Below are 10,276 nucleotides of genomic sequence, written 5' to 3'. Positions count from 1 at the left end.
AAAAAAACAAAAATATAAAAATTAAAAATCGGTTTGATGGTCCTCCAAATCATCAACTCCTCCATTTATATTAAACACACAGTGACTAAACTGGTTATACTTGCTGAGACAGATCATGCTACACAGATAATACACAAAGCCTGGCTAGAGGTGGGCAACATAAAAGCTGTGTTGCAAGAAACTTCTGTGGGCACCACCAGGAAATCCTTACCTTTGCCTTTCCTGCTGCCCTTAGCTACTACACCCTTGTTAGAAAATTCTGCAGACATTTTGCTGCAAGCAAGACTGCTTGGTAGCCTAGGAGCAATGCAGTGGTGCAGGGCTTTCAGAGATTTTAAGTGGATTTACCTCCAGTCATTAATTAATCAACCCATTGAACAAAATATACTGTGTTTCTCCTTTGGGCCAGCTATCAGGGTTGCTTGATGGAGATCAAAAGATGAGTTTGAAAATGAAACATGGTTCATGGATAGAAAGACTCAGTAGTATAAAGAGATCGATTCATTACAAATTGATTTATAGAGTCAGTGCTATTCCAGTTAAGCCCTAGCAAAGTTTTCGTGGAGCTTACAGGACCATCCTAACACTGACATGAAAGAGCAAAGGTCCAAGAAATCCAAGTTTCTTAAATAAAGAACATGGTTAGAGAATTTGTCCTTCTGGATAGTGAAAATTATAAAGCTATAGTAATTAAGACAATGAGGTTTAGTTCAGGGACAGAAAAAGAAATAAATAGAACCAGATATGAACCTGTGAATATATGAAGATTTTATTTGTAATGAAGGTTGCCTCACAGATCAGTGGGAAAATTATAGATAGTTCAATAATTGATGCAGGGATAATTGGTTATATAGGTTTTTAAAACCATGAAGTTGAATCCTTCCCTTGCACCATACAAAGAAGTTAGTACCAATAAAGTTAAATACTTAAATATTTTAAAAAACTTTAAAATTTTAAAAGAAAATTTGAGGATAAGAACATATGAACAAGAGTCAAAGGTTTATAAACAATAAAGGAAAAAATTTTATTTTATTTTATTTTATTTTTTTGAGACAGAGTCCCACTCTGTTGCCCGGGCTAGAGTGAGTGCCGTGGCGTCAGCCTAGCTCACAGCAACCTCAAACTCCTGGGCTTAAGCGATCCTACTGCCTCAGCCTCCCAGTAGCTGGGACTACAGGCATGCGCCACCATGCCCGGCTAATTTTTTGTATATATATATTTTAGTTGTCCATATAATTTCTTTCTATTTTTAGTAGAGACGGGGTCTCACTCTTGCTCAGGCTGGTCTCGAACTCCTGACTTCAAGCGATCCACCCGCCTCGGCCTCCCAGAGTGCTAGGATTACAGGCGTGAGCCACTGCGCCCGGCCAAAAAATTTTATTTTTTAAAAAGAGGTGAAACATAAACAAAGATATATGAATATCCAATAAGTTCATAAAAACATGCTTGTTTCTTTGGGGATAAGGGGCTATTTTAAATCCACTAGCTTGGCAAAAATTTAAAAATATGATAATACAGATGGTTAATGAAGTACGTAACCATAAGAACACTTATTTATTGCTGGTAGGAAAGTAAGTTGATCCAACCACCTTGGAAATCCATTTGGCATTATATAGTAAAGCTCAAGAGGTTTATATTTCATAATCTATTCTCTCTTCCCCTCACTTTCTTAAGAGAAACTCACACAGGTGTACAAGGAGACATATGCAGGAATTTTCATAGCAGTATTATTTTGTAAGAGCAAAACTTGGAAACAAGCCAAATGTGCATTAAAAAAAAGAATAAAGTGTTGTATAGTCAAGCAATAGAATACTATGAAACAGTGATATTGAATGACCTAAAGCCACAAGCATCAGCCTGATGAATCTCACAATAATTGTACACATACACACACACACACACACACACACGTGTTTTAGGAGGAAACATGCAGGACTTTTGATTAAAGATGCTAGAATTAACACACATATTTACCTCTGCTCTTTCTCCAAGTTCCACTAAAACAACAGCAAACATTTTAAAAAGGTGTAAATGTTTGCACAAAGACAAACAGACGAGGAGGGTAGACAGGAGCAATAAAATCTTTCAGGCATTAATAATGATAATCATTTAGCAGACTGAAAAAGCTGCTCTTAAGTTGGTAGAAAAAAATGCTGAGAAGCATTATATGTTTTCCAAAACACACAAAGGGCTTGGGAATTCGTGGGACCAAATATCTTTTGAATGGGCTCAAAAAAAAAAGTTGGTTTCAATTCTGTTCTAAACCATGCAGCATGGTGACTGCTCCACTTCTATTTCGGCAGAGGATGGAGAGGGTAAAACAAAGGGTTCAGGTGCAGGAGTAGAAAAGAGGTGGTTATAACATTGATTCAGCAATGGCAGGAAGGATCCTGGACCCTAGGATGCCTGTGAAAGTACTTCCGGTATTCAGCAATGACTCACAGCCATGAAGGTCTGTACAGGGTGGAAAGCTTTGCACAAAAGGGGAAGACATTAACATGCCAGAAATCTGAAGAAGAAAACTAGATACAGTGAGAGCGAATGAGACAAGGATTTGCAGTTGTGAGGTAAGATTTCAGAGGTTAGGTTCTAGGTGATGACCAAGCCCTTAGTTTCTCTTCCAGGAAATCCTGCTGAGGAGCATTTCCCAAGGACCGAGGCTCCGAGGCCTTGTGATCAGGGGTGATAGCTTTCGCTATTTGCCCCCACTTTCAATAAGGCCCAAGAGAGAAAAGGTACTCAGAAAAGAATCTTCATGGTTGCCACATGAGGCAGAACAAGCAAAATTGCCAGGGCTACTGTTGTAATAGGAAGTAATGATGGTGTAAGGTGTAGCTTTAACAAGCAGAAGGGGCCCTGCTGCACCTGGTTTGACCTCTGAATATGAGTCTTTTTTTTTTTTTGAGACAGAGTCTCACTCTGTTGCCCAGGCTAGAGTGAGTGCCATGGCGTTAGCCGAGCTCACAGCAACCTCAAACTCCTGAGCTCAAGCGATCCTCCTGTCTCAGCCTCCCGAGTAGCTGGGACTACAGGCATGCACCACCATGCCCGGCTAATTTTTTCTATATATATTTTTAGCTGTCCATATAATTTCTTTCTATTTTTGGTAGAGATGGGGTCTCGCTCTTGCTCAGGCTGGTCTCGAACTCCTGAGCTCAAATGATCCGCCCACCTCGGCCTCCCAGAGTGCTAGGATTACAGGCGTGAGCCACCACGCCCGGCCTGAATATGAGTCTTAACTGCCATTGCCAGCAAATCTGTCTGGTTCAGGATATTGACTTTACCAAGACCTAGAGCACTTCTTAACTTAACAAGAGGAAGATAAACTGAGAACGACAGGTTCTACATCCTGAAAAACCTGGATCAGGGGTTTTCAAAGTGGTTCTCACAGCAGCAGCATCTGTATGGGAACTTTTTAGAAATGAAAATTACTTGGGACCTATCCCAAACCTATTCAATCAGACATTGTCCGGGTGGAATCCAGCAATTTGTGTTTTAACAAGCCCTCCAGATAAGCACACAGAAGTTTGAGAATTACTGACCTAGATGTATTTTTTTAAATAGTCAGCTTATGCATAACCATATGCAATTATGTGCAAATACTATAAATAGAGGTGATGTTAATTTTTAGCCCCTGTTACAAAGAGTGTTAGTGAAACTCTTGTCTTGCAATCTTCTTTCTGTTAGTTTGTTTGTTTGGCTGTTTCTATTGATTGTCTTCTGTGTCCCGTGCTGTTTCCTCCTTTACTCGTCTTATTGGAAGACACTAACAATTCAGGAATTTTTATAGTAATGCAATGCAGAGGATTAAAAACTGTCTGAGCTGTGCTCTTCCAAAGCAAGAATCATGTCATAGTCATCTTTGTTTTTTCTTGTAACAGACTTATTGAAATAGAGTCCACATATCATACAATTCACTCATTTAAAGTAGTCCCCTCTACCAATTCGCTGATTTTTAGTATATTCACAGAACTGTGAGAACATCACCACAATCAATTTTAGGACAGTTTTATCACCCCAAAAGGAAACCTCTTATGCATTAACAGTTACTCCTCTTTTCCTCTCAAATTCTCCAGCCTTGGGCTATTCCAATACCATTTCTGTTCTGATAGATTAGCCTAGTCTAGACATTGCATGTTATGTCCTATATTATGATATTTTTTGACTGGCTTCTTTCATTTAGCATTATGTTTTTAAAGTTTATCCATGTTGCAACATGTACCGGTACTTCATTTCTGTTAATTGCTTAATATTCTATTATATGGATATATAGTAGGTTCCTCTTATCTGAGGGGGATATGTTCCACGATTTCCAGTGAATGCTTGAAACTGCAGCTAGTACCAAATCTTATATATACTATGTTTTTTCCTAAGCATACGTACCATGAGAAAGTTTAATAACTTAGGCACAGTAAGAGATTAACAACAATACCTAATAATAAAATAGAAAAATTATAACAATTGTTATACTTGTATACAGCATCACTACAATGTGCTTTGGGGCCAGTACTAAGTCAGATAAGAGTTACCTGAATGCAAGCACTGTGATCCTGCCATGGTCCACCTGATCAGTGGCTAAGTGGCAGGCAGCATAGAGAGTGTGGATAAGCTGGACAAACGGATGGTTCACTTCCTGGGCAGGATGGAGCAGGATGGTGTGAGATTTCATCACGATACTCAGAACAGAGCACAGTTAAAACTTACAAAGTATTCATTTCTGATATTTTCCATTTAATATTTTCAGACTGTGGTTGACTGTGGGTAACTGAAACTGTGGAGCGAGGAACTTCAGATAAGGGGAACTACCAAACCACATTTTGTTTATCCATTCGTTAGTTAATGAACATTTGGGTTGTTTTCACTTTTTGGCTATTATATATTGTGCTGCTAAGAATACTTGTGTTCAAGTTTTTGTGTACACATACGTTTTCATTTCTCGAAGTCTGTCCTGAAAGTATCAAGCCATTGTTAATAAAACGAGAACGGTTTGCACAACATTGAGGTAAACTGGCAGCTGAGGAGAGGGGCCTGGGGTGCGCATGCATGAACAACGACGACGACTTCACTGGACCAGTCAGTGGGGCGCTAGATACTGCTGAGTGAGCATGTGTACTGTGTGGCTGTCGCATTCAAAATGACTGAGCGAGTAGAGCAACGAATCGGCATCAAATTTTGCATTTTAAGCTTGAACATTCCTCCATGGAAAGTATTCAGATGATTCGGAAGGATTTCGAGGATGATGCAATGAGTGCTGCACAAATAAAAGTGAGGCACGAACGCTTCAAAGATGGTTGAGAGTCTGTTAAAAGTGATCCATGTTCTGGAAGGCCTGCAATAAGCAGAGCCCCTGGAAGTGTTGAACATGTACGGGTTTGGTTATGAGATGCTGGGAGAACTGTATGAGGTCCCAAGGTGCCTACTTTGAAGGGGACTGAGGCGTCATTGTCCTATGTACAATGTTTCTTGTATCTTGTTTCTTCAATAAATGGCTCTATTTTTTATATTACATGGCTGTATGCTTTCCGGGCAGACCTGTATATCATACCTAGGAGTGGTAACTCTACGTTTAACATTTTTGAAGACTTACCAGACTGTTTTCCAAAGTGGTTGTACCATTTTACCTTTACCAGCATCAGTGCATGAGTTTCAATTTTTCTACATCCTTGTTAACATTTTCTATTGTCTCTCTTTCAAATTATAGCCATCCTAGTGGGTGGGAAGTGGTATCTCATTGTGGTTTTGATTTGCAGTTCCTTGGGGGCTAATGATGTTGAGGATTGTTTCTGTGGTTATTGGCCATGTGTACATTTTCTTTGTAGAAGTGCCACATTAGCTTCTTGCTTATTTTTTAATTGAGTTATTTGCCTTAATATTATTGAGTTGTAAGCACTCTTTATATATTCTAGATACAAGTCTCTTATCAAATTTATGATCTGCAAATATTTTCTCACATTCTGTTGGTTACCTTTTCACTTTCTCAATGGTGTCCTGTATTAATTTCCCAGGGTTACTGTAACAAGGTATGGCAGACTAGTGGCTTAAATGGAAATTTATTTTCTCATAGTTCTGTCTGGAGGGTAGAAGTTTGACTTCAAGCTGTTGGTGGGGTTGGCTCCTTCTGAGGGACATGAGGGAAGGATCTGTTTCAGGGTCTCTCTTTGGCTTGTAGATGGCTGTTTTCTTCCTGTCTTCACATCATGTTCCTTCTGTGTACGTCTGTGTCCAAATTCCTTCTTCTTATAAGAATACAAGTCATATTGGATTAGGGCCCAGTCTAATGACTTATTTTAACTTAATTACTACTGTAAAGACCCTGTTTCCAAATTCAGTCACATTCTGAGGTTATTAGGAGGTTAGGACTTCCTTCCACATATAAATTTTGGGGGCACGCAATTCAGCCCACAACATGTTTTTTGAAGCACAGAAATTTTTAATTTTGATGAAGTTTGATTTATTTATTTTTGCTTTTGTTACTTGTGGTTTTGCCCTCTTATTTTAAGAGATTATTACCTAATCCAAAGTCACAACGATTTATCCTTACATTTTCTGCTAAGAGTTTGTTTTATAGTTTTAGCTCTTATGTTTAGGTCTTTGATCTATTTTGAGTTAACTTTTGTGTATAGTGTGAGGTAAGAGTCCAACTTCATTCTTTCGCATGTAGATATCCAGTTGTTTCAGTACCATTTATTATTGAATTGTCTTAGCACCTTTGCTGAAAATCAATTGACTATAAATGTGAGATTTATTTCTAGGCTCTCAGTTCTATTCCATTGATCTGTATCTACCCTCTTGCCAGTGCCACATTATCTTGATTACTATAACTTTGTAGCAAGTTTTGAAATTGGGAAGTGAATCCTCCACTTTGCTTTTTAGCTAGATTTTTTTAACTCTTTGGGGTCCCTTGCAATTCCATATGAATTTTAGGATTAGCTTGTCAATTCTACAAAGAAATTATATTCTTGAATCATTTTCTCTATTAGGGTTTATGGATTTTCTTATTTGAGTTTTTCATATATTTGGGACACTCATTTATGGTTAAGCACTTACAAATATCTTCTTCAATCTGTAGCATGTCTTTTACTTTTTAAATGATTCTTTCGTTTTACAGAGGTTTTGCATTTTAATGTGATCAAATTCATTAATCTTTTTCTTTTATGATTCATAACTCTTGTGCTTTATTCATAAAACATGTCTCTATCCTCACATTGTCCTTGAAATCTATTTTTAGTGTTGTTAATATAATAATAGCTATTTCTATTATTTGGGTAAATGCTTGCCTGATTTTTTTATCCTTTTATTTTCAGCCTTTCTAAATTCTTAATGATTTAGGTATATCTCTCAAAAACAGCATATACCTGGATTTTTAAAAACTCCAATATGATTATCTTTGTCTATTAAGTGGCACATTTAGTCCATGTATAGATTTTATAGTTACTGATATATTTGGTTTTATTTCTGTCATATTATTTTGTACTTTCTTTTATACTTTTTGTTTTTGTTTTTGTTTTTCTTCTTTCCTGTCTTCAGTTGGATTAATCAAGTTTTTCCCCCCTTAATTTTCTATTATTCCTCATACTGGTTTAAGGGTATATATTATACTTCTACTTAATTTTTTTTTTTTTTGAGTCAGGGTCTTACTCTGTCATCTGGCCTAGACTGCAGTGGATGATCATAGCTCACTGGAACCTCAAACTGCTGGGGTCAAGAGATTCTCCTGCCTCAGCCTCTCAAGTAGCTGTGACTATAGGCGTGTGCTATCACACCTGGCTCGTTTTTCTATTTTTTGTAGAGATGGGTCTTGCTCTTGCTCAGGCTGGTCTTGAACTCCTGGTCTCAAGCAATCCTCCTGCCTCTGCCTCCCAAAGTGCTGGGATTACAGATGTGAGCCACCACACCTGGCCCCTCTCCCTCCCTCTCTCTCTCTCTCTCTCTCTCTCTCTTTTGCTTCCTCTCTCACCATGCAATCTCTGAATACACTGTGTCCCCTTCCCTTTCTGCCAAGCATGGAAGAAGACTGAGGCCCTCACCAGGTACGGATGCTAGCACCATGCTTCTTGTACAGCCTGCAGAACTACAAGCCAAATAAACCTCTTTTCTTTATAAATTACCCAGCCTCACCTATTCCTTTATAACAACATGAATAGACTTTGACAAATGGTATTATACTCCTTGTTTTTATATCTTTAAAATTAGTTATTATTATTATATTATTGTAGATGCAATCTCTTTGCTCACTACTCCTTCCTACATCTCCCTCTTTCCTTCTGGTTCTCTTTTTTTTCCTTTCAAAAATTCAAATTTTTCAGAGACTTATTTTAGTGGTAATCTCTCTAGGTTTTTTTTTTTTTTTTTTTTTAACTTCATTTCACTCTTATTCTGAATGATAGTTTAGTTTGAATTATATTTCTTAAAAGTTCTACTAACTTCTTACTTCTATTATTTTTGCTGTTAAAAGACTTCCAGGATTTGGCCGGGCGCGGTGGCTCACGCCTGTAATCCTAGCACTCTGGGAGGCCGAGGCGGGTGGATCGCTCAAGGTCAGGAGTTCGAGACCAGCCTGAGCGAGACCCCGTCTCTACTAAAAAATAGAAAGACATTATATGGACAACTAAAAATCTATATAAAAAAAAAAAATTAGCCGGGCATAGTGGTGCATGCCTGTAGTCCCAGCTACTTGGGAGGCTGAGGCAGTAGGATCGCTTAAGCCGAGGAGTCTGAGGTTGCTGTGAGCTAAGCTGATGCCACGGCACTCACTCTAGCCTGGGCAACAAAGTGAGACTCTGTCTCAACAAAAAAAAAAAAAAAAAAAAAAAAGACTTCCAGTACTCTAATTATTCATTTGTAAGTAATCTGCCTTTCTCTCTGATTATTTTTAAAATATCTGTGTCTTTGTTGTTTTGTAATTTGGTCACAATGTTATGTTGATATGGATTTATTTTTATTTACTCTGCTTTAGTCTCATTACACTTTTTCAATGTAAGAATTGATACCTTTTCTCACTACTGGAAAATTCTTACCTGTGCATTATCTCTTTGAATGTTGCTTCTCCCCCTCATCACCTTCTGCAACTCCTGTCAGACGTACATGTTAGTGTCAGGAAAGGCAGTCTCATGTGCACAGGCTTTTGACCCCTGCTTGGCCACATCAGAATGGGCTTTGGACCTGGAGCACCTCCTTACCAAGAGAGAAAGAATCCTCACAGCATGTACAAGGTTTATCACCTTGTGTGTAAGTGTCCTTCCCTGTTTCAGGCTCAGTATTCACTTGTTATGCTCAAGGGTGTACATCAATGGCCCTCAGGCAGGCCTCCAGTTTTCAGTATTTTAGACTCTGTGAGGGGTGGATTTGGTCCTTCTACTGTGGCCTAAGAGGGGTGTGTTTAAGGGTTCACCTAGGCCAACTGCCCTGTGTCAGCTGCCAGGAGAGACCCACTGGCCATGGGAGATCAGCACACACTATTGAAGCTAACTTTGCTCCATCTCTTCTCTGTGTAAGTAAAGTGATGTTCCATCCAGTGCTTGACTGTTTTATGTTTCCTGGGGATTGGTAACCAGTGCATGGTGCTCTGCTTGACAGGCCATTTCATTCTGTACTCCACGATGTCCCTTAACCTTTCCTATTTTCTACCTCTTTAACTCTTTGCATTGCATTTTGAGTTATTTCTTCAGATCTGGTTTTTTTTTTTTTTTTGACAGAGTCTCACTTGTTGCCCTGACTATAGTGCTGTGGCATCAGCCTAGCTCACAGCAACCTCAAACTCCTATGCTCAAGCTATCCTGCCTCAGCCTCCCAAGTAGCTGGGACTACAGATATGCACGACCACATCTGGCTAATTTTTATATTTTTAGTAGAGTTGGGGTCTCACTCAGGAGGGCATGGAACCTCACCCTGCACACTTCTTCATGTGTGCCTTTTTTAAAAAAAAAATATGGAATGCTTCACTAATTTCTGTGTCATCCCTGTGCAGGGACCATGCTAATCTCTGTATCATTACAATTTTATTACATGTGCTGCCAAAGTGAGCACCATGTGTATCCTTTGTAATATCCTTTATAATAAATGAAGTATTTCCCTGAGTTCTGTGAGCTACTCCAGCAAATTAATTGAACCCAAAGAGAGGGTCATGGGAACCCCAACTTGAAGGCAGTTGGTCAGAAATTCCAGAGGCCTGGACTTGGGACTGGTGTCTGAAGGGGGGCCAGTTTTGGGGACCGAGGTACTCACCTGGTGGGATCTGATGCTCTCTCTAGGTAGGTAGTGTTGGAATTGAATTAGA

At 38.9% G+C, this 10,276-nt stretch overlaps 1 non-coding gene across 1 annotated transcript; it reads right to left on the bottom strand.

Moving 5' to 3' along the window:
- Positions 1 to 9,922: 9,922 nt before the first annotated feature.
- Positions 9,923 to 10,026, bottom strand: LOC138388818 (U6 spliceosomal RNA). Its single transcript, XR_011234304.1, has one exon. It is a non-coding gene; the product is annotated as a U6 spliceosomal RNA (small nuclear RNA).
- Between the last annotated feature and the right edge of the window lie 250 nt (positions 10,027 to 10,276).

Source organism: Eulemur rufifrons, chromosome 7, assembly GCF_041146395.1.
Source record: "Eulemur rufifrons isolate Redbay chromosome 7, OSU_ERuf_1, whole genome shotgun sequence".
Lineage (NCBI taxonomy): Eukaryota > Metazoa > Chordata > Mammalia > Primates > Lemuridae > Eulemur > Eulemur rufifrons.
Note: the sequence above shows the minus strand (reverse complement) of the source record. Positions and strands in the feature narration are given on the sequence as shown.